The following is a 24,660-nucleotide window of genomic DNA, read 5'->3' on the forward strand; positions in this document are numbered from 1 at the left end:
AATACTTGGGGTGGGCATGGTCCATTAGGCGGAGGGCTCTATCTCCCAATATGAATTGAAATTTCTAGAGTAAATTTTATCATCCTTTTTGTTAAAGCTTGCACAACCGTTCTAAATGTATTTTTATGTATGAAATATGAGTTTTAACTATAATGTATCTTAAAATGTATGTATTTTAAAATGTGTTTGTGCTTTTATGAGTCTATAACTCGAATAAAGCTTTTTCAATCAATCAAATAAGTACAATAAGTACCCATATAAAGTGGTGGACTAATTGGAAAATACTTATTTTCCCATAACGTTTGTATGATGGGACTTGCCACTGCATGAGATGGTCTTCTATACAAGCAGCCTTCTGGCATTATAGCAGGAACCTCCATGAGAATGGCATGCAAACAAACTCCACCTGTGGGTGGCATAGCAAGAATGCGTACTAGGGAATAGTATTTAGTTCATAAAGAGTTCATGTCCACAAAAAATGTCACGAGTAGGAAACTGGCATTCCCTGTGTGAAAGTCCTACATAACCTTCAGATTGCGTGACAGAAATGCTCAAGAAGACACTGAAGAATGGAAGGTAAACAAATAGCTATAGTAGCACAAGAGTTTGCAGTGGAAAATAAAATTGCCTATAAGGCATGTGAATAAGCAGCTATCTGATGAGCGCTGCTAACAGGGACAAGGAGTACTACTAACCAATATTCCTGGGAAAACACAGGCTCCGTCGACTACTGAAAATGCCCAGATGCATCCTTATGGCCAAATTCACTTGTTTTACATCCATGTATATATGTGCTTTTCTATACCAGCTACTATTTCTTTATTTATCTAACTCTCAGTTTTTTTATGCTTATGTCTACCACCTGTATTTGCCCTATAAAGCGCTCTGATACCCGCAAGGGTCTTTTTAAAATTTATTTATTTTAAATTTTATTTTAAATGAGTTTATTACATTTATAAGGCAATACACAGCTGTAATAAGCCTACAATCCGGGGGCCGGCAGCGAAAAAATCAGCAATTGTTGTCTAGCACACCGCTTGATGGCCAACAACCCGGGGGTCCGGCAGCGGATTTAATGTGACGAACGTCAACCTAAAGAATACTTTGACAATGCCCTACAAATAACAAATTTCCACGGGGAATATCAAGCATACCGTTTTGCAACTACCCATCTTATAATTGAACTTTTCCCGTAACACCCCCCCCCCCCCCAACTCCCATCTGCCCGAACTGAGCCTTACATTCTACCTCTGTTTATCTGGTCTATTCAATGGATATCTAATACATTTGTCTTGTATAGCCTTTTGCACGCCTCGAGTCCAGCGGGGAGCTGATAGATTTGGATCGCACTTGCCATCAACAACCCGCAGAGCTTGATCTCCTCCAGAGCACATAGATCAAACATTCTCCGTCAGACAGTGGTCCACGCCCCCCGCCTCCAACCATGCTACTTAAGGCCCCCAAATGTCCACTGGGCGGGATCTAGTGGGCATCAGTTCCCAATATCGTGTCAGTTGGTCCTTGCAGTATGTGACTGAATGTAGCCAGCCCTTAACAGTAGGTGGTCTAGCTTTTTTCCAGTGAATCGCCACCTGGCGTTTGGCCAATAGGAAGAGCATTAACCTCAATTTGCGATTCTCCCTCGGAATCTCTTGGACATGGCTCAACAGTGCAATCAGCGGTGTGAGCGCCACCTGCGCATTGATAATATCTCCTATGTGCCGTACCACTTCCACCCAATATCTAGCTATCGGATTGCATAACCACGCCAGGTGTAGAAGTGTGGTGTCCAGTTGTCTACACCTCCAACATTTCGTGTCTTCCAAAAGGCCCATCTGATGCAATTGCATCAGAGTGCGGTACTCTCTGTGTAAAACGTTAAAATGTATTAGTCGAAGTCTATAATTCGGCGATAAATATTCTAGCTGGGAGCAGCAATATGTCCATTGCTCTTCCGTAATCTCTGTTCCCAATTCCGTTTCCCAGTCTATCCTCGAGGTGTAATTAGCGATTGGGGATGTCTTTTGTGTTTCAGTGTATATGCGTGTGATCAGTTTCTTGGGTGATGGATTGGATAGGACTTTCTCCAACGCTTGGAGGGTCTTTGGTTCCTGAGGAAATTCAGTGTATCGCGCCCTACAGGCTGCTCTGAGCTGATAAAACAATAATGCGTCTGATGCTGTAGGCGTCTGCTCCTTGCACATTTCAGGCAGAGTCAAGAATGTGGCCTCCGGAAATAGGTCCCTACTGGCCACCAGCCCGTGTGCCTCCGCCCGCCGAGTAGTGGCCCTATCTGTGAGTGGAGTCAACAGTGGGTTTCCTCCCAATGGCATGGATGGGGCGTAGAGTTCCCGTATTCCTGCACAAGTCGCAATTTTTTGCCATACCTATCTTGTTACCGCGACCGTGTCAATTTCTTGCTGCGGTCGCTTATAGGCCTGGTACATTGTCGCATTAAGTGGGACCGGCTGGAACGGTGTTGGGTGCTGCCAAAAGTGCAGAAACTGCGCCTGAGCACTGTACTCATATAATTTGAAGTTTGGGGCAGCTAAGCCGCCCTGTGTGAAGGGTAGTGTCAGCAGGCTCCAGGCGACACGCGGCTGTCTCCCGGCCCATACCAACTCAACCACAGCTGTCCTGAGTCTTCGGAAAAAGTGCACGTTAAGCAGCATTGGTATGTTAACGAATAAATATAACAGTTTAGGCAGCAGAACCATTTTGGTGATTGCTATTCGACCCAGCAGTGACAGGGGGAGTCGTTTCCATCTTTGAACCTACAGTGTCAATCCAGTCCATCACTGTCCCATAATTAGCCAGCCACAGGTCCTGCGTCAATCTACTTAGAGTGATTCCTAAGTACCTAGTCTCCGACTGGACCCATTTAATAGGATATTCAGTTGTGAATGATTCTGTCTCTGAAGTGAGTGCTAAGATCGTATATTTGGTCCAGTTAATTTGGATCCCAGTGAGGACTCCGTACCTGATCAGTTCCCTCATTATAATGACAAAGTTGTCCTTGGGGTTGGTCATATAAATAGTCATTTCATCTGCGTACATGGAGATTAATAGACCCCTATGCTTCTGTGCGTGTGATGTTGGCGGCGCCTCGCCGCCAGTGGCTCTGTCGCGATATCGAAGAGCAATGGCGACAGAGGACATCACTGCCTCGTGCCACGGGTAATGTTTAGAGTATACGATTTGAATCTGCTAAATAAAGGCTGGGCTGAGTCCCATACGAGCCATCAATTTGAATAGGAATTTCCATTCCAGTGAATCAAAGGCTTTAGTTGCGTCTAACAGCACAGCCACCGCCTGCACATGAGGAGCTAAATAATACAATTCTCCAAACAGCGTGCGCAAATTATGTGACGTCGACCTCCCTGGTATGAAGCTGGACTGATCCGGAAGTGCTATCTGCGGGAGCATCGGTTGCAACCTATTTGCTAAAAGTTTTGCATATATCTTGGTGTCTAAATTGATTATGGACAAGGGCCTGTAGGAGTCGGGAGAGGCAGTGTCCTTGTCAGGTTTGAGCAAAGTTATGATCCTTGCTTCTCTCAGGGTGGGGGGTAGTTCGCCCGATTCCATTGCTTCCTGATACACCCGCAGTAAGTGAGGGGCCAGTATGTCAGTGTACTCCTTGTAAAAGGCAAGCCGTGAGGCCATCCGCCCAGGGGCTTTGTCCGGCGGCATACTGCTAATCACCTGCCAGATATCCTCCACGGTGATCGGCATGTTCATGTAGACCCTGGCACCATCATTGAACCAAGCCAAAGCCACTGTGTCTAAGTAGTTTGTTATGTCCGTTTCCGACGGGCGTGTGCTGGATGTGTACAGTCACCGATAATACCCAGACATGGTACCCAAAATGTCCTGTGGCGTCCTGACCACCCCACCATCATCTAACTTTAATTCTGTTATATAGTCAGCACCTCTAGGTGTACACAGTAGGCCTGCCAGTGTCTTCCCTGCCCTATCGCCCTCTCCAAAACGTCTCGCCTGTGCATATTTGTGTGAGTAGTTTGTCTCTCTGTCCGCCTCGATCTGGAATTCTGTCAATTTTGATCTAATTTGCGCTGTGATGGCTGGGGATGGGCTTGTCTGAAAATCGCGCTCTAAGTTACCTATGTCTTTCTCTAGCCTGGCTAGCGTTTGCCTGATATCACGCAACACTCCAGTTTTTAACGCTATGCAGTTACCTCTGATCACCACCTTAAAAGCTTCCCCGAGTGTCCCGGGCGAGTCCACTGAACATTCATTGAGCGTAAAATATTCTTCTATCTTGTCCCTCAGGCCCTCTCTGAAAACCTGATCTAACAATGACGTGGATGGGAAACGCCAGGCGAAGGGCTGAATGTATTGTTCGGGGATACGCAGTGTAAGCACAGTGGGTGCGTGGTCCGACAGGGTACGAGGGTAGTGTGCCACATCAGTAACCCAGGTATGAATATCTTTCGTCACAAGCCAGTAGTCTATTCTTGACCACAAGCACCTATGGTGTGTAATGCAAGCACCCTCCCTGACTGTGGGATGAAGGACCCTTCATGAATCCACTAGATGAAGGTCATGTATAATGTCAGATAAATTCTGCGCAGCCCAGGGGTGATGCTCTCTAGTCACTCCCTCTCTATCCAATGTGTTGGATAAAGCTACGTTAAAGTCCTCACCCCATAAGATTGACTGTGGTCTCAGTGCTAAAATCCTGTGACTAAGTAACAGGAAGAAGTCTGGGTTGGGCCATAGACATTTACTATCAGTGTGGGAGTATCGTATAACGTGCCCTGTACAATAACAAATCTTCCCTAACTATTCACTATTGTCTGATGTGTCTTCCACTGTAACCATCCACGGATAAGAATGACCACCCCTCTAGAGTATGTCGAATAGCCGGATATCTGTATCTCGCCCCATCTATTAGTCCTAAGAGTGGAGGCAGCCGATGTGGGTAAGTGTGTTTCTTGGAGAAGGCAAATGTCCACCCAGTGTCTCAACAGATAGGCCTGAACCAGTCTCACAATCCTGCGATCATTTAGACCCCGTATGTTCCAGGACATGCATTTAAGTGAGTTCATACTACAAGCCAGTGGAGAAGCCCCCGAGTGGCAATCAGTGCCGCCATGTCCAACAACCATCCATCAGAGCTATAGGGACGTGTGGTCCCTCCAGCAAATCTAGATACACGAGCTGCAAGTATACCCATACAGTATGAGGCAGAACAAAGATAACAAAAAGAAAAACAATACGCCCCCCACCCCCACCCAGCCTCCCACACCAACCCCCCAATTAGGTTGTGATACACCCTCCCAAATCACTACAAACTGTAAACAAAAGATCCACAAAAGTGAACTTGCGGTAATCATCCCAGTGGGGTACATGGGTCGGCCGGCCAAACACCCCTACGCTTTTGGCAGGGTGGCCAGGAGTTGGCGCTACGTTCCAGACTCCCAAATGAACTACTACAACCATACATCAAGTTTCCCACTCCCACGTCAATACTGAATCGTAAGAAAAAACACAGTTATGTCAGTCCGTTGCATCAACAAGCCAATCCAACCCCCAGTGATAGCCCAAGCAAGAGCTGCCTGCTGCATGTAAATGTATAGGCATTTATATAGCGCACTACTTACCCGTAGGGTCCCAAGGCGCTTCGGCCGCTGCGAAACCCTTCCTGGCTTCCCTGAGAGATGGTCCCTTAATGGGTATCTCCAGGGTGAGACCAGGCATCCCCGGCGGTCTGGTGGGGCCGTTAGTGAAGATGAGGCAAGCTAATGCCCAGAGTTGCCGAGTGTGATCGCTGATCAGAGTGGGCACCGAGGCGAGAGAATTATCGAGTCCGCTGACCCTGGTCCAGAAACCTGCCGTGCATCGAACCCTGGTCCCGGGCCGTCCTCTGCTCTCGGGTCTGCCGCCTCTAACCAGTGAGCCACACTACTTCACATAGAGTACTTATTTGTGCGCCCGGTCACCAGGTGACTCCCGATCAGTCCTTGTCACTGAGATTGTTATTCGCGCCCTGGCTCTCGGCCGCATCCTGTCTTTTGCGGTCCTTGGCCAGTTGCTTGGCGTACGTGAGTGAAGAACGTAGGTTTGCCCGGCCCCTGCACCCTCAGCTTGGCCGGGTATATCAAGGAGTATTTTGCGCCAATTTGCTGGAAAAGTTTCTTTGCGGGAATAAACTCCCTGTGCGCTGCTTGCACCTGGAGTGTGAAGTCCGGATATTGTGCCAAGTGGTTTCCATTGTATTGAATATCGCCCCTCTCCCTCGCCAGACGCAATATGATGTCCCGATCTCTGTAGTTCAGGATCCGTGCAATAACCGGGTGCGCCGGTGCCCCCGGCCGCGGACCCAGTGTACGATGTGCCCGACAGTTGTTGCCCAAATAGGTCTGACATCATTTTTTCTATGTATTTCTCCATGTTCGGAATGTTCGTGGTTTCCGCAATTCCTGTGATGCGTATGTTGTTGCGTCGCGACCTAGCTCCTAAATCCTCATTCTTCTGCTGTATGACGCGGAGGATCCTGTCCATGCTCCTTAGCTTCCTGTCTGTTTCCGTTTGGGCCTCCTCCGTTTCGGTCACCCTGGTTTCGAGCACGCTCACTCGACCTTCCTGCTTGTCCATTCTCCGAGTTATCCTATCCATACTGGTGGCCAGGGTGTCCATCTTGGCATCTATGGCCTGGAGACTAGATTTCAGGTCCTTAAACATTTCGCGGATCTCTTCAGCTGGCAGCTGAGATGTCGCTGCGTCTTCCAGCGGGCCTTGTGAGCTATTGTCCGGTTAAGGGCCCTTCGTGGATTTTTTTTTCAAAATTGAGCCTTGGTTGCCTAGTATCAGGCTTCTTCTTCAATCAAAGGGGGGTGGGGAGAAGGAAATTAACGATCCAACCAGTTTCCTTTGGCTCAAATCTTTAAATCAGTGGGGGGTTGGATCACTTGTCCTGCCAACCTGGATTACTCAGGTATTCGGTACGTCCCTCTGTAAAAAACCCTCATGCACTCGAGATGGAATAGTGGGTAGTGGTATATCTTGGTTCTCTGCTGAATTTATCGAGTGTCTGCATAATCACAGGGTTCTTTGGTATGCAGCCTCCGCCCGGAGGTAGTCATCCAAGGTTGTGTGCAGTAGTGTCCATTGATTAGTGAAAGTGGTGAATCTAAAATAACTCTAAGAGCCAGAGCGTGAATTTTATTATTCTGGATTCGAGCCAGTGAAGTTGAAAATATCGTTGGTATGCGTTTCTGAGAATTATTAGGGTTCTCTACGCTACCTATTTTCGTGAGTTAAAAGGTCGACATGTTTCAGCCCTTATTCGTCAAAGTGATCGTCGGGCTTTCTTCAGGACCAGGTGAGAAGGGGTCTTTTATATCCCCATCTTTATGAGGTCAATTTTTGTACCTCCGCACGTGATAATACGTGCTTCCACGGGTGCCTTGGGAGTCTGTGGGGAGGTCTTATCTATAGATCCTCCTTTGCGCCTTGTGCTGACTCTGCCGTCCAGGACCCGGTATCAGGCTTCCCCATCTTTGGCGCTGCTCTATTCCAGGCTCACGGATGGCACGAATGGCGCACGGCTACCACAGTGTCCCCTGATGCACCTGTAAATGCGCGCCACAAGTGCGATGTTATGCCGCAAAACTTAAACAGTGTGCCCCATCCAACTGGGCGTATGCAGGCCCTCTATAGCCCGGTAACTCACTTCACATGTGCCTCCGCGATACCGTAGGCCTCTCGCACACTCGTCCAGGCTATATGCAAAATTAATGTGCCACCGCTGGACACTGCATCGTCATGTTCCAGTCACCTGTTTTACCGCTATAAACCAGCCCGTCGCTTGCGGGTAGCTACAACTCCGCCCAGGTCGCGCCGCTCTTCGTGGTCGCAGCTGATATCAAGCCAGAGTCACCAGGTCAACAGCAGCCCACAGCAGCCCCAGTTTGCGCTCTTCTAAAGGGTTGGTACCACACCCACCATCCTTTGACCACAGCAGGTGAGTCTGCCACTGTGTGTGGGGGGGGGGGGGGGGGGGGGGTTTAACCGGAGCATGCCAACACCTTGGCACCGTGTAGATGTGCCGCCGACGTCTGGGACAGACCGCTCTGGACTCCCCCGGCAGTAGAATCAAAATGGCGGCTCCCCCTTCACGAAAGAATCAATTGAGTCCACACATCAAGTAGGGGGCTGGGAGACTACTTGACGACTCAAGTCGACCCGAGCAACCCTGGCCTTGGTCGCTGTACACCTCGCTTCGTGCCCGGTAGCCCCCGCCATCCAGCCTTACAGGTGCGGTTCTTGTGGGCGTGTGTTTCCATGCCGGTGCACCCCGGCAGCCGTCTCCTCTTCGGGGCCTCCCGCCTCGTTCGCACCACATCAGGGACACACCCGGCACCTACCGCTGCAGTTTCGGTGCCCGGGCATGCTCCGCCACATCCACGGGCTGTCCAGTGGAGGCCGTGCAGTCCCGGCCGGCCGCGTCCGTGAGCAGGCGATCTGGGAACCCACAAAATCGAGGCCCCGGCCCAGCTCGGAGGCACAGGCCCCAGGCTCCGACACGTACCGGATCCGATGCTGCTGCGCCACAACGCTCGGGAGCCTCACGGGTCGTTCTCGGCACGCCAACACTCCGGCAGGCTTTCGTATACTTGTGGGGTCAGGAAACAACGTTGTTTAAACGGATTAATACAGGATTGCGGCCATTCCACTTCGCAGCCAAGCCACGCCCCTGCAAGGGTCTGGTTTGCGCTATACAAAACACTCAAAATAAAAAATAAACGGATATCCTCTGAAGGGCAGGCTACATAACAAACTACGTTCTCTCTCAGACAGAATTACTTTAGCTCTAAACATGAATGATACGTCTCTTCACTTTGTGCTAAACAGACACACAGACCGGACGCAATATAATGTGTCCTTCAGTGATTTCGAGAGCACTCAACACCTATATTTATGCCTCGGCAGCCACATGTTGAATAACTGAACACAAACAACTTGAAGCATGGCCATGCCCTTCAAGCCCTGCATGGCTTGATCCATTAATAACAGCAGAAATTATACAGTCGCTCTGCCAGTGGTGGAACAAGATAGTGGAACTGAACCATTTCAATTCTGGAGCATCTCCTGCGACTGGAGCTTCTGTCAGACATTGAAAAGCAATGCTATTACCTTCGTATTTTTCCATTTGTGCATGTTCCAGATGGGTTCTGCTGGACCTATTCCAGCTGCTGTGGAGTCAACAGTGTTTTGTCGATGCCCTGATTTCTTTGCCTCGCTCAGATCCAGCTATGAGGAAGAGAGGTTCTGATTTGTCTGAGCGCACAGACCCAAGGTGCCCGCTGCAGTGGAGAGTAACTGTTTTGAATCTGCTTTTCACAAAAAGGACAGATTCTAACAACCATACTCCCTTCGGCCGAGGCAAAACCCAGCACTCCCACAAGGCGAGATAATAATACCATTCCAAACGAATGGAATATAACACATATACATTTTATTAATGCACTACTTCAACAAAGGCAGGCCGAATGCATTAGTCATGGCAGACTCCCAAGTAACAAATGGATAACTGAAATAAGCGGTCAAAATAAAATGTAATATATATATATACTAGCAGCCCGTCTAGACGTTGTCCGGGTATACACACGCCCACAACTGAGTCCTGTGAACGCTTGTTTTGCAGGATTTCCGCGCCCCATTTTTGCTGAATGCCCATTGAATGCTGCGCCGATTGCTGTATGGCCACGCCCCCAACGCAGCCCTGTAAACAGTTGTATTACCTGATTCCCGCGCACCATTTTTTCTGAATGCCGCTTAAATGCGAACGCTTGTTTTACCAGATTTCCGTGCAGCATTTTTTCCGAATGCCGCTTCAATGCCGCGACCATTGGTGTATGGCGACGCCCCCTGCACAACGCACACGGCCACAAGGAAGTACTAACACATAGCGAATGCCGCGCCCATCGCTGTATGGCCACGCCCCCAGCACAAGGCACACGCTCCCAGCAGAACGCCCACGCCCACAAGGGACTACTTTGCCCCTAAGGTTCTTTTACCCTTCGAATGTATATGGTGGCCAGCTGTAAAGCCCATGTCCATTTGCTGCAACTGTCCTTTCCAATGCCGTATTGGGTGTTGTGATGGGTGCTGTGGTTCCTGAGATTACTCACCTCAAAGGTTTGGGCTCTCTCTTTATAATATTAGTGTGTGTATATATATATATATATATATATATATATATATATATATATATATATATATGTGTAATAATGAATGAAAGCAATAAGAAACAATGGGGAAAAGAATAGCAAAGATTAGCAAGAGTAGAAAGAAAATAGAAAACAGTTGGTTAGGAACTCCTCACTGACTGATTTTCCACAACATCTCGCCAACCAAGCTGAGGGGAGTCCGGTACTGCAGCCAGGCAAGAGTTCAGTCAGGACACAAAGCTCTCACCGATCCACAGCAATACGTCTATTCTGTGGTGAACTTCTGTCCCGCGAAGGCCCCTTGCTTTAATACTGTTTCAAACGTAAAACAAAGCTTCTAGAAAGCTTCGCCCCTTCTCATTGGAAAAAAACAGTCTGGCTCGTACCAGTCTGCATCAAGGTCAAGACAGTGGCTGGCCAAGCCCCTGTATTTTGGCTTCGAGGCAGAGTTTGTACATTCCATCAATAATATCCAGTTCACTGTGGTCTGGTCTGTGAGGTGCGAAAAAAACAATTGAGGAGCAAAACATGCCCTCCCCACCTTGTGAAACTCAGAAAATGGCGACTGTCGAGAAAATGGAGTCTGTTATGCAAGCGCTGTCATGCACATAAAGAAGCTTAAAGCAGAGCAAAATTAATATGCAAGATGACATGAGACCATGTCAAAGCCAATAGCACCCACTGCCAAGAAGCAAGATAAAGCTAAAGAACAAGATTGGCATGAAGCTGTGTCAAGGTCATTAGTAAGAGCTCATATGAAAGATACTGCCCTACTTCATAACTATTCTCACTAGGCAGACATATGTAAAATCATTCTACATTAAGGCTAGAATAAAATAATACGCTAAAGTCAGTCTAAGATGGTGATAGTTGATGGTCATCATGGGGTACTAGACCACAAGAGTGGCCCATTTGGTATAGGCACGTGACCATGAGTGGGGAGCCCATGTGAGCTCACAAAAACAAGCTCCTGCACTGCTTCAGCAATGCAGGAGCTAGAGAGGCTGGGCTTGAGAGCACGTGCATTAGCAGACACAGTAAATTCACTTGAAGACTGTAAACACAACCAGGAATACGATTGCCACATAAAATAAATAAATAAAGGATATCCAGATCGCCGCATGATGCTGTTTGGGAGGTGGGATGGGTGTTCCTTTAAGCAAAAGAAAATGTATCGGCTGGTGGTTGAAGAAATGTGATTTTGTTAAATAATAATACAGACCCCAATGGAAGAAAATGTGATCAAAGAAACAGTATTCTACCGGTTGGCTGATGCCTCAGGTGATCTCGGTGATGGTGCTGGAGGCTGCGGCATTGCTAACTGGTTCACCTATGGCGAGGACTGACACAAGTGGCACAGCAGCTCTCGCTGGTGCCTTCCGTACAAGTTACACAGAGCAACAAGTCGTGCATGCCCAATCCTTCACTTCCTATTGGCAGGCATGCGCAGTACAGCGCTTTCTGGCTCGAACATGCACGACATCAGACCTGCGTAAGCGGAAAGCATGTAATGCCTAAGTTTAAGCTATGACTTAAGCGGAGGGCCCCTCATTCGATCCCCCAGTGACCCGCTTATAGCACCGTGCACACGGGAATCTGACCCGGCCCTGCTGCTCGGTGCAGGCTCTGCAGCTGCAGGCGCTTAATGGGAAGTTATAAATACCAGTGAATAGTAAATTCAGGAGTGCCCTTTTCTTTTAACAACCACAGAAAACGAACACCGCAATAGTTTTCTAAGAGGAAAGGGTATGGGTTAAGAAGCATGGGGGGGGGGGGGGGCTGTCAAAAGTCAGCCCTTGTAGATAAGTCCTGCTCGGGTGCCATGGCAGCACACAGTAATTACAAGCTGTCAAAAGTCAGCCCTTGTAGATAAGTCCTGCTCGGGTGCCATGGCAGCACACAGTAATTACAAGCTGCCGCCATTGTGCGAGTGAAGAATAAAGTGCTCATAGAGTAATTGAAGGAGACCGCATCACGCCGCAAGCAAAAGATCCAGTCCGGGTAGGCGTGGCCTAAAGACAGGCGGGTCACCAGAAAGCCTCACTTTGAATCTGAGGCCAGCTTTTACTAAAAAGGATGACGCTGGCCAATACAAAGGATGGGCTGAGCTTCCACTTCACTTCCGAAATCAACTTGACGACAATAGATCTCGCAGAGCGAGTAGCGCTTGCACTGCAACCCTAGGCGAGACCTAATGACTGTCCATCTGTAACAAAACTGTGCTCATGTAAAGCGATCTGATACCTTATATCTTCGGGTCTAGTTTGCGCTATATAAAACTAAAAAAACACAAAATGCCCAGTTTTCAAAAAAGAGGGTTGTCATTATTACTTTTAATATCCATTTCATTCAGTATTTTAGTAAATAAGGTGTACTTTTCATATAGTTGATTCTGCCTTGACTTAAACTCACAAACATCGCCCCTTGCCTCCCACAGTATTTCTCCTGCTGCAATGTAGAACGCTATTTTTATTATCTAGATAAGATACTAGATAAATTGTTGATGCAAGTTTGGGATCAGTGTTGATCGGGAATAGAACATGAGGCTACGCGGCCCACTCCAAATACCCCAAATAAATGAAACATTGAGGCGGAATAAGGAAACCAAAAATATGGACTCCGGGTCTGCCACAAATTAGAAAACTCATTACAGTGTATTAATATTTAATAAGGCATTACAGAAGGGGGAAAAAAGATTAATCTCCATGTAATTGGATTGTAATGGGGAATGAGCCTTCAAATGCAGCAGGAGGTCTGATATAAGATCAGCCTCAGAGAATATTCTTAAAGTAATTCTAAGCTAAGAATGCGAGACAAGCGGGCAGGGGTTTAGTCTCTGATGATCGGGGTAAGCAGTGGCATGACTTGCCTCCAAAATAGGTAGGAGCACGGCACCACATAATGCAACTCTCTGCATCTGCAAATGAAGAATAAGTAATTAAATACAACTCTTGTCTGCTTAACTTGAATAAGGAAGGTAAGGAAACCGATCTCAATAGATAAAGAAACAGTACCTTAGCGGCACTAAGAATCCCACCCAGGAGGAGGAGCTTCGCGCGAATCCAAGATGGACGCGTGAGCACAGGGCTCCTGCGACCCTTTCCGCCTCCCGCATCTATCCTGCCACAAATCTTGATTTGAACGACGGGTACTGGTATACGATGCCCTGCTGATTCTGAAGATCTTTTGAGAACTTAAACCGGACTTGCTGCATCCTGAAGTCTGCGGCCTACATCGTAGACCATCCCCGGACTTGAGTCACCGAGGTACCCAGGTGGCAATTCAACAACTGTATGTCAAAACAAGATTCCCTTTGGATTATTCAATGAGAAAACAACAATTCTTCCAGTTTATCAAACAGTTATCATTTATTCATCGAAACCTAATAAGTGGAGCAATGCAATATACAACAAAACAGTTCTGTCAAAATTAATAAATTCAGTGTGCACAGTTTATTCATATATGTATATAAAAACAATTAAAAACAAATATTAAAAATAGAATAAAATTGAATTTTTTAAGTTTTGGGAACACAGGCAATATAAGAAAGGAACAAATCATAAAAAATTACTAAACCTAAACAGTTCCTAGTGCTAATAAGGGAGGTGCAAATTAAAAGTACAGATTCCACAACAGTCAGAATGATCCTTCATAGATGTATATTGCACTTCTCCCTTTTCATTCAACGCGTTTCGGCGGACTTTTATAATACAGCCGCCTTCGTTAGGAATATATGGCTGTTTTCCCAAAAATTAATTTCTGCAATTAAAAATATATATCCTTTAGTTCATTGTAAAAATGAACAATCCTCTACATCACATCAAATATTAGATAAAGACAGAAGTAGTACTGTTTTTCAAAAGCTCCTAATAAACACAGTTACATTATACTACACGAAAGATAACAATTACATTATATCATGAAAACAGACCTAAGAGCAGTTTTATATACACATGATCAATTTAGGGCAATTTCAGGCCTAAGAACAGTTTTATATACACGCATAATCACTTTAGGGCGATTTCAGACAGACATGATCTATTATTCATACAGCAAGATAGAAAAAGAGAAAATTTCATTATAAAGCATACATGACTTATGGCGATATCACTCAACCCAAAAGTGTCCATCGAACGCTATCTTATATACATATATATCTGACCTGACCTGACCTAACCTGGGAGGAGAGGCGCTGCAGACAAGCGGGGACACAGGGCATGCACTGCGATGTTCACTCGTCCTTCAACCATCCCACCTACCTGATTGGGCACGAGACGACATTGATCTCCACTCCTCCACACCGGCTACCCGACATTGCCAGAACTGTTGCATGTTGGGATTTGGAGTCCGCGACATTCAAAACGGACTGTGATTGGCTGTGCAGACTGCATGGGGGAGGGAACACAGTGCCTTTGAACATTCAACAGGAGGTCACTGGGAAAAAAGTTAAGGGGCAAGGCGCTGAAGAAGGCACGATTGCCGAAATGCATTCGCCGTTCCAGGACCTCTGAAATAAACGGCTGTTTGTTCTGTGTTCCCCGCGTGGCCTCTCATCTTTTTCAGTGGGAAAGGATCTTCAGACATAATTACTGCGCAGCCAGACGCGCAGAAGAGTTGGCCCTGCAGCAGCAAGTGACTCTGGGTTATAACTGGCAACCGCGCTGCTTGCAGCTTTCATGAAAATCGAGGGATCGATTAAAACCCAGCAGTCCGCCAGGATTCTCAGCGTGGAGGAAGCAGGCTGAGGTATTTAATCTCTACGGGCGAACGGTCTCACATTTGACTGCCCCAGCTTCTGACCTAACCTGGGAGGAGAGGCGCTGCAGACAAGCGGGGACACAGGGCATGCACCGCGATGTTCACTCGTCCTTCAACCATCCCACCTACCTGATTGGGCCCGAGACGACATTGATCTCCACTCCTCCACACCGGCTACCCGACATTGCCAGAACTGTTGCATGTTGGGATTTGGAGTCCGCGACAATCAAAACGGACTGTGATTGGCTGTGCAGACTGCATGGGGGAGGGAACACAGTGCCTTTGAACATTCAACAGGAGGTCACTGAGAAAAAAGTTGTTAAGGGGCAAGGCGCTGAAGAAGGCACGATTGCCGAAATGCATTCGCCGTTCCAGGACCTCTGAAATAAACGGCTGTTTGTTCTGTGTTCCCCGCGTGGCCTCTCATCTTTTTCAGTGGGAAAGGATCTTCAGACATTATATATATATACTAGCACACACCTCCGTGGTCTTTGCGAAGGTCAAGAAAGGACGGCACTCCAAGTTGTTGTTTTTCCCAACAATGGTTTATTGGCAGACCCCCCTGACATACGCGTTTCACCGATTTGGCTTCTTCAAAAAAAAAAAAAATATATACCACACATCCTATACATATTCTTCTAACATAGCTATTCTTTATTTGTGTTAATATTAGAACATTGTATGGAACACAATCTCCTATACACTTGTTCATTCTGAACCACAATATTTTAAACCTTTTTCCTTTTTGGTATAACGATCTGATTTAAAAGGTGTTTCAAAATGGTTCATACTGGATAGTGGCATAGACCAATCGATCTTTTATCCTAATGGGTAATAGATGCAAGGTAAGGCATGTATTCAAAGAAGTATTCTCATGGCCTCGGTCTGCACTTATAGTCACATTACTCGATAAGGGATTATTCATTATATAAGTCTACCTTGTTGACTGCAACGTCTTTTCCTAGCAAAATGATCGTCCGATACAGTAATGTAGTCCGTAGATAAAAAGATCTAAAGGCATAATAAAAGACGACATAAATATGCAGTCTAGCTGACATTTCTGTTAGTTCTCTTATAGCATAGCGAGGTGTTACTCACAAATCAAGTTCTTGATATATCAGTCAAATAAGAGGACCATACTCCTTTCAATGATACAATGATTCAACAACAACGGCCACATGACACGCCCACAGCCCCTGTGGTACTTTCGGTTTCGTTTTGGGCCATTGTTGACGACGCTCTACAGCTGCCTCACTCAACTTCTCGTCTGAACTGCGGCTCCTACATCTGCACTGGTTCCTGGCCCGCTTGCCCCTGAGGTTCATCGAAAGCGGGATCATTTTGACCAGATCACAACGACTCCGTGGGAGCTCAAGGCCCACTATGGCGGGCAAGGCGGATGCCGAGAAGCGTAACACCAAGGGCACGCATCGGGGGGGGGCATTATTCAATCCCAGACTATAGAGCGCTATACTCGCCCGAAAGGGTCCCCAGGTGGAGCGAGTAAGGCTCTTGAGGGGACTGGAGATGGTGCTCCTTCATCGGAGGAGCCGACACTGAAGGACATCATGGGCGCCATTACTAGTGTTCAGGCAACTATGGGCCAACAATATGAAACTCTCGCTGCTAAGTTCGACACGGTGGCGATCGAGGTGAACCTAATCCGGGCGGACCTGGGTAAGACGAATGAACGGGTCAAGTCTTTGGACATTAAAACTGCGAGCCTGACCACTGACGTCTCGGACCTCCAGGCTGAGGTCCGCACTCTCCATACCTCCAACGACCAGCTTGCCTGCCGGCTGGAGGATTTCGAGAGCCGGGCCAGGCGCAACAACGTCCGTATTGTGGGGGTTCCGGAGAACTACGCGGACGTCTCCACGGACCTCCTGGTGGAGGATCTGGTCCTTAAACATCTTGCGCCTAAGGGCCTCAGCAACTTTTTTACCGTGGAGAGAGCACATAGAGTTCCCGGTGGGAAGCCCAAGCTGGGGGCCGCACCAAGACCTATCATCGCAAGGATTTTTAATTTCCAGGACCGGGATGCTATTTTGCAAGCTTCACGAACCATGGGTCCCACCAAATTTGATAATGCCTCGGTCAGTTTCTATCCGGACTTCACCCAGGCGGTGCAGAAACAACGCATGGGTTTCACCGGGGTGAAGAGACGGCTTAGACATGGGCCTCAAATACGCTATGCTTTTTCCTGCCCGACTGAGGATCGAATATGAGGAGCGGGCGTTTTTCTTCGATCGCCCTGAAGTGGCCAGTGACTGGTTGGACACGTTACCATCGAATCGTACAAGCAGCGAGGGCTCGAGAGGCGCCGAGGGGGGCCTGGCTGAACAGGAGTAGTGAGTCTGAAACGGCGAACTAGTTACTTTGGACTTTTAGCAGTGTTTTTTTTTTTTAATAGACTTGATTATAATGTGGATACCCGGGGGTGGGGGGAATCGGGCATCCTCTTCCTCCTCTGGGGGCTTTTTCTCTCTTCTTGTAGGCTAGTTTAATGGGGCGACAGGCCCACTGCAAGTTGGGGTGGCTTTCTGGTCTAATGCAGGGGTGCAGGGTGGGGGGTGTGTTTTTCAGGGTTCCTTGGGGGTGGTGGGGGGGTCTTTTTCTTTTAGTTATGTTCGAGGCTGCCTTATATCCTTTTGTTTGTTCTCTGTGCTTAATCCCGGGCGGGGGAGGTGGGGTGCTCATAGTGGGGATTGGGGGGGGGGGGGGGCGAGAGCTTAGGATGCTAAGTTGGAACGTTAACGGGCTCGGAGATAGAATAAAGCGGGGTATTGTATTGCAGTATCTGAAACGCTGTGCCCCAGATGTGATTTTGCTCCAGGAGACGCACTTGGTTGGAAATGCATGCCGCGCACTAAATAGACGTAGTTACCATATGGTGGCACACTCGGGGTTCACATCTGGTTCGGGAGGGGTGGGGATCCTGTTACGAACTTCGCTCCCCTTGGAGATAGACGACGTAGTGTCGGACGACAGGGGCCGCTATGCGGCTATTACGGGTCGATGGGAAGGGAAAACGGTTTCTATTATGTCTGTGTATGTCCCCCCTGGCCTGCAGTCTACCAGGTTTGCTGATTTGGGTGATGTGATCCTGCGGCTTCCTGACGGCATACTGTTAGTGTGTGGCGATTTTAACTCTGTAGTTAGTGGAGATGAGGATCGGTGCCCCCCCAGAGTTTTGTCTGCGGCCCAGCTCTGGCTCGGGAAGCTCCTGGATGCGTTCGGGCTAGTTGATTGTTGGAGACAACTGCACCCTGGTCAGCTCCAATCATGTTCTGCTCGGGTGCACACAGGAGACTTTCGAGATTAGACTATATTCTTATGCCAGCTGCTCAGATGGTCTCTGTGCGGGAGGTTAGGCATCTGGCCAGGGGGATCTCTGACCACTCTCCGCTTTGGCTTACAGTTGACATGCAATTGTGTGCCGAGGGCCGTATTGCTCCGATCAACCCCTGGCACTTTCGTAACCCTAAGATCAGATCAGAGATAGTGAAATGTATGGACTACTACTTCGCTGAGAATGAGGGATCGGTCTCCTCCCCGGTTACCCTGTGGGAGGCTTATAAACTAGTGATTCGTGGTCAGGCCTTGTCCCTCATTGCCAGCGAAAGGAGACGTAAGAATGCCGCGGTGGTGGATCTGGAAAATGAGATTACAGACTTGGAAGGGCAGTTGGAATCCGGAGTCACTCCGGAGGTGCTGCATTCTCTGGCCCTGAAACAATCCGATTATAGGGCATTGGTCACTGATGCGGCCAAGGCGATGCACCGTGAGCAATAGGGGCGTCTGTATGACGTTGGTGATAAGGCGGGAAAGTTGATTGCGTGGCTAGACAAAAAGGATAGATTGAACCGGGTGGTGCCTGTTGTTGAGCATATGGATGGTGTGCATGTCGTGGATCCGATTGATCTAGTCCAAGCATTTGCCCGGCACTTTCAGTCGGTTTATGCGCCGGTCTCTGATAGGCCGGAAGAGGATTCGCATCTTTTGCTTCGAGACATCGCCCTTCCTGGCCTGTCGGATTCGGACAAAGAGCTTATGGAGGCTGATTTTTCCACCGATGAAGTAGCGCTCGCTATCCGTTCACTTCGTTCTGGGAAGGCCTCGGGCCCAAATGGGATTCCGGTAGAACTGTGTAAACTATGCCCTGACAAAATGGCGCCGTACCTTCGTCGGATGTTCTTGGCATCGCGAGATCTCGGCTCTCTTCCTCGATCAGAGATTGGCATCCAGTGTGGTCATTCATAAAGATGGCAAGCCCCGAGATCGTTGCTCGTCGTACCGACTGATTTCGCTCTTGAACGTTGAGCCCAAAATTCTCGCTAAACTTCTGGCAAATCGGCTGGTAACGGTGATCGCGGACTTGATCCATCCGGATCAATCTGGATTTATACCCCACCGTAATACCGCGCTCAATCTACGTCGCCTTCATGGCGTCTTGGCTAAGGCGGGGTCTCTTCGAGAGCCGGCCATTTTGGTTTCTCTTGATGCCTCGATGGCCTTCGACATGGTCGAGTGACCATATTTGTGGGCTGCTCTTGCTAAGTTTGGTTTCGGCCCTAAATTCATTGGGTGGATCAGGCTTATGTATGAGCAGCCGCTGGCACAGGTGGTGGTTAATGGTAGGGCTTCGCAGCCCCTCACCCTCAGACGGGGAACGAGACAGGGGTGCCCCTTGTCGCCGCTCCTCTTTGCGCTTGCCCTTGAGCCACTGGCCGCATGGTTGCAGTGGGAACCATCGCTTAAAGGCATCCAATTGTCGCCTGATTTCGAGGACCGGATATCGCTCTATGCCGACGATATATTGTTGTATCTTACCTCTCCTCGTAAGTCATTGGGCGTCCTGTTTGATGTTCTACGCTCCTTTGGGAGGAATTCCGGTTTGGTCATTAACTGGGCCAAGTCCTGTATTTATCCACTCACGGACGATGAACCTCTTCTTCCCCGCAACTGTCCGATACCGGTATCTAGGGATAGCTTTAAGTATTTGGGGATATACATCTCACTGGACCCCAAGGCTCGCTATGAGCGGAATTTGTTGCCCCCGCTCTCCCGGCTTCGGTCGGATGTTGCGGCGTGGTGCGGCTTGTCACTCTGCCCTCTGGGAAGGGCGGCCCTGTTTAAAATGATGTCTCTCCCCCGCTTTTTGTATGCCATTCAGAACTAACTTGATTTGGTACCTGCCAGCTATTTTCGAGAGATCGAGGGCTTGCAGAGGCGGTTGGAATGGGGTGGGCGACCACGTATCGCACTGGCGAAATTGACTTTGCCGTGGTAGGATGGAGGTATCGCGTTGCCCGACATCAAGCGCTACTACTGGGCTTCCCAGTTGAGTGCCGTGAACGACGCTATGTACGGCCCTATCCCAAACCCGGCGTTTGAGATGGACAGATGGCAACTCCCCGGGGGAGATTACAATCGGGCGCTCTATTCTAGAGCCGACCGGAAGCATCTCACAGGCCCTACGGCAGTGGCGGTGCGAGTCTGGGGTAGCGCTACCGCCGTCACGGGATGGACGGATAAATTGACGAACGCGACCCAATTGTACGCCGCGGAAGCGCTAGGTGGCCTGTGGCCATCGAAGGGTTTTGACAGATGGGATCTCATCGGTATCAGTAGGGTGGGCGACCTCTGGGCCAAGGACAGGGTCAAGACCTTCGAGGCACTCCAGCAGGAATATAAATTGAGCGACAGGGAATATTACCGTTATCTCCAAGTTCGCCATGCGATTACCTCGGTTTTCCCGGCTGACACTGCTAACCCGGATTCCTCCCCTCTTGAGGATAGGGTGCTTGATGGATTTTCCCTGACAGCACTATATCTCTCATCTATAAGAAACTGATCAGCGATCGCCCGGATCGTCTTGTACAGCTGCGGATCGCTTGGATCAGTGACGGGTTAGAACTGGATGATGAAGACTGGCAGGTGGCGATATCTTCCCCTAAGGAGGTTGCGATTCCGGCACGTCTTAGATTGGTGCAACTTAAAATACTGCATCTGGTATATGTCACGGGCCCACGACTGATGCATATGGGTTTTTCTGTGGATGGATTGTGTAGGCGCGGTTGTGGTATGCTGGCTACTCTTTTGCATGTCCTCTGGGACTGCCCGGAGGTGGCGACGTTCTGGCGCCGAGTGCATGCGGTTATGGGTGAAGTGACGGGGGTTGTGTTGTTGCCTGAGGCCAGACGTTGTCTGTTGAATGTTTGGGAACCGAATGATTGTACTGTTGCTCAAACTCAATGGGTCACATTGGGTAATATGGTCGCTAAACAAGACATAGCCCAGTTATGGGGTTCCCCAAGGCCGCCAACGCTCCTGACGTGGAAAGAAAATATGGACTGGTATATGTTCAGAGAAAAAACTGTATATGTTTCCCGCGGCAGACCCAAGAAATGGGGTAGGATCTGGGGTCAATGGAACGCATATCGTGGTGAGATTTGCATCCCCCCCCATTTACCGACCTTCCGGGTCCGCTTCTTTTCCCTTGACCGAGCGTTCCCTGTATTTAGTCTTGTTGACTACACTGTATTGTTTTGCTCCCGAATGCCCCCCCCTACCCTCCCTGATATTTTTTCTATCTTATATTGCCATACGTCCTTTACCCGTCTCCCACTGCCATAAGGGACAGCCAGTGTTTACATAGTGATGCCTCGATCTTTCTTGTGTTTTGTTTGTGGTTTTATTTATATAAAAGATAAAATGTGAAACCTTTCACTGCTCCTAGTTATACCACCTGCTTCTACATCATCACGAAAGGTCGCTGCCGGACCCTCGGGTTGTCGGCTGAAGAGCTGTGTACTTGGATATTGATGTTGTTGTGTTTGACTGACCAGCCTCCGTGGTTGTGGGTCTGTAACTGTACCACTTTTTACAAAATAAAGGTAATCAAAAAAAAAAAAAGAATCCCACCCAGGCAGGTTTCCGACCAGCGACTACCTTATCCTGATCAGTGCATTTTTTTCCTGTGCACAAGAAAATAAACAAACTAATCTGAATTGAAACTCATTCACACCTGGACCTTTAGTAACTCAAGTAAATACATTGCAATGGTGGAAAAATTATAAAATAATTCTAAGTCAAGAATTCAAGACAAATCAGCAGAGGTTTAGCTCTATGAATCGGGCAAGCGGCAGCACAGCTCACCTCCAAAGATAGCAGTTTTTATAATAATATTTATAACAAAGACCATATGATCAGCATAAATTAAGAAACATCTACTCACACCAAAAAAATCAATTTACAGATTAACGATCATTACTTAACACCGTTCTCTCTAAATAAACTGAATATTTAATTCACTTTTGACATCATAGATGCGGATGCAACAGTACAAAGTTTGTTACATGAAAATACAATGGCAAATTGTGAAAAGAATAAAAAAATTCACATAACAGTAGGAGTCGACATGGTCCTTCAATGTAGCAGCCCAAAGGAAAGTTGAGTTTAACTGCATATGTGATTTTGTTACATAGAGCAGATAACGTATTCAATTGTTATTTTGAACACACCTGGAAAGAGAGGGAAACAAAGCACAGGATCTCTTTCAGGAAATCCATGATGAAGACGAGGCATAGTGAGGGTAATTTAAGAAAAACACATTTCTGCAATGTATAATCTACTCAAAATATGTACAAGACTAAAATAAACTTCCTCATCAACATGCAACTAGCACCCTGTTCTTGTTTCCTGCCGCTTCTATTTTTCGTTAGTTTGTTAGCCACTAACTTGCTGGTTAACGCCTTTGTTCTGATTACCTCTTTTGTTTCTCTGAAACAGCAAGGAGTGGGGGACGATAAATGCTGATTTTGATATCAATCAATCAGTACATTTGTAGAGCGCGCTACTCACCCTTGAGGGTCTCAAGGTGCTGAAGGGAGGGGAGCGCTGTTACTGCTCGAATAGCCAGGTCTTGAGGTGCTTCCTGAAGGTGAGATGGTCCTGGGTCAGTCGTAGGTGTGCGGGGAGGGAGTTCCATGTCTTGGCGGCCAGGTAGGAGAACGATCTTCCTCCTGTTGTGGTTCTGCGGATCCGTGGGACGATGGCGAGGCCGAGGCTGGTGGAGCGGAGATGGCGGGTGGGAGTGTAGAATGAAAGGCGGTTGTTGAGGTATTCGGGGGCCCATGTCATGTAGCGCTTTGTGTGCGTGGGTGAGGAGCCTGAAAGTGATCCTCTTGCTGACAGGGTGCCAGTGCTGGTTTCTCAGGTGGGCAGTTATGTGGCTGTGCCGAGGGATGTTGTCTGAAGTTTGGCTGTGGTTCCTGCGTATAGGGCATCCTGTAGTCCAGTCGGCTGGTGACGAGGGCCTGGGTGACCGTCTTTCTGGTTTCAGTGGGGATCCATCCGAAGATCTTTGGGAGCATGCGCAGGGTGTTGAAGCATGAAGATGAGATGGCGTTGACTTGTTTGGTCATCGCGAGGGAGGAGTCCAGGATGAATCCCAGGTTGCATGCGTGGACCGTGGGTGTCAGTGCGGTGCCCAGCTCAGTGGGCCATCAGTAGTCGTCCCAGGCGGTTGGGGATTGTCCGAGGATGATGACCTCCGTCTTGTCTGAGTTCAGTTTCAGACGGCTGAGCTTCATCCATTCCGCAACGTCTTTCATTCCTTCCTGGCGGTTGGATTTGGGGGTGGCTGGGTCTTTGGTGAGGGAGAATATCAGCTGGGTGTCGTCGGCGTAGGAGATTATGTTGAGGTTGTGTTTGCGTGCGATGGCGGCGAGGGTGCTCATTTAGATATTGAAGAGGGTTGGGCTGAGCGAGGAGCCTTTGGGTACGCCGCAGATGATCTTGGTGGCTGCGGAGCGGAAGGGAGGGAGGCAGACTCTCTGGGTTCTGTCGGAGAGGAACAAGGTGATCCAGTCCAGGGCTTTTCCTTGGATCCCATTGTTGTAGAGGCGGATTGTTAGGGTGCGGTGGCAGACGGTATCGAAGGCGGCCGAGCGGTCTAGGAGGATGAGAGCGGTTGTTTCCCCGTTGTCCATCAGGGTCCTGATGTCGTCGGTGGCTGCGATGAGGGTGGTCTTGGTGCTGTGGTAGGCTCGAAATCCGGACTGGGATAGATCGAGCAAGCTGTTTGCTTCGAGGAATGCAGTCAGTTGTTTGTTGACAGTCTTCTCGATGACTTTTGCCGGGAAGGGAAGGAGAGAGATGGGCAAAAGTTCTTGAGGTCTTTTGGGTCAGCTGTGGGTTTCTTCTGAAGGGTGTTGATTTCTGCGTGCTTCCAGCTTTCTCCCACACCCTTTTCCTCTCACTCCACCGTCTCTTAACACTATCTCAGTTTTTATTTATTTTCTGGGTCTTTCCTCTCTGTTTTGAGCCCTTGCTTCTCTTGTTTTCTCTGTTTTTATATTGTACTCCTTCTGATTTAGTAGTGTGCTACTCACCGGAACCCCCTCCCCACTGCAAAAAAAACACTTTAACCCCCCATCAGGGGAACCAAGTGCTATATAAATGCAAACCTTTTTCCCCTCTTCTATCCCTCCACTATCATTCTCATTCCACATAACTTTATAATATATCCACCGCTCGAATTACTTTCATATTATCACTGTACTAATTCACCACTAATACTTTATGAGTTCCGGAGTAGGGTGCTACTCGCCGAAAAAACACTTCAACGCCTCGTCAGCAGTAGTAAGCGTTACATGTATGCAATTAAAATACAATCGATACCATTTAACCTTGTTTT

At 48.3% G+C, this 24,660-nt stretch overlaps 1 protein-coding gene across 1 annotated transcript in view; it reads left to right on the forward strand.

Annotated features, from left to right (window-relative positions):
- The window catches only part of PIGA (phosphatidylinositol glycan anchor biosynthesis class A), a 153,746-nt gene that overhangs the window by 8,810 nt on the left and 120,276 nt on the right, over positions 1-24,660 (forward strand). The gene's annotated exons all lie outside the window — the stretch shown is intronic.

This window comes from Lissotriton vulgaris, chromosome 8 (assembly GCF_964263255.1).
Source record: "Lissotriton vulgaris chromosome 8, aLisVul1.2, whole genome shotgun sequence".
In the NCBI taxonomy this organism is placed as follows: Eukaryota; Metazoa; Chordata; class Amphibia; order Caudata; family Salamandridae; genus Lissotriton; species Lissotriton vulgaris.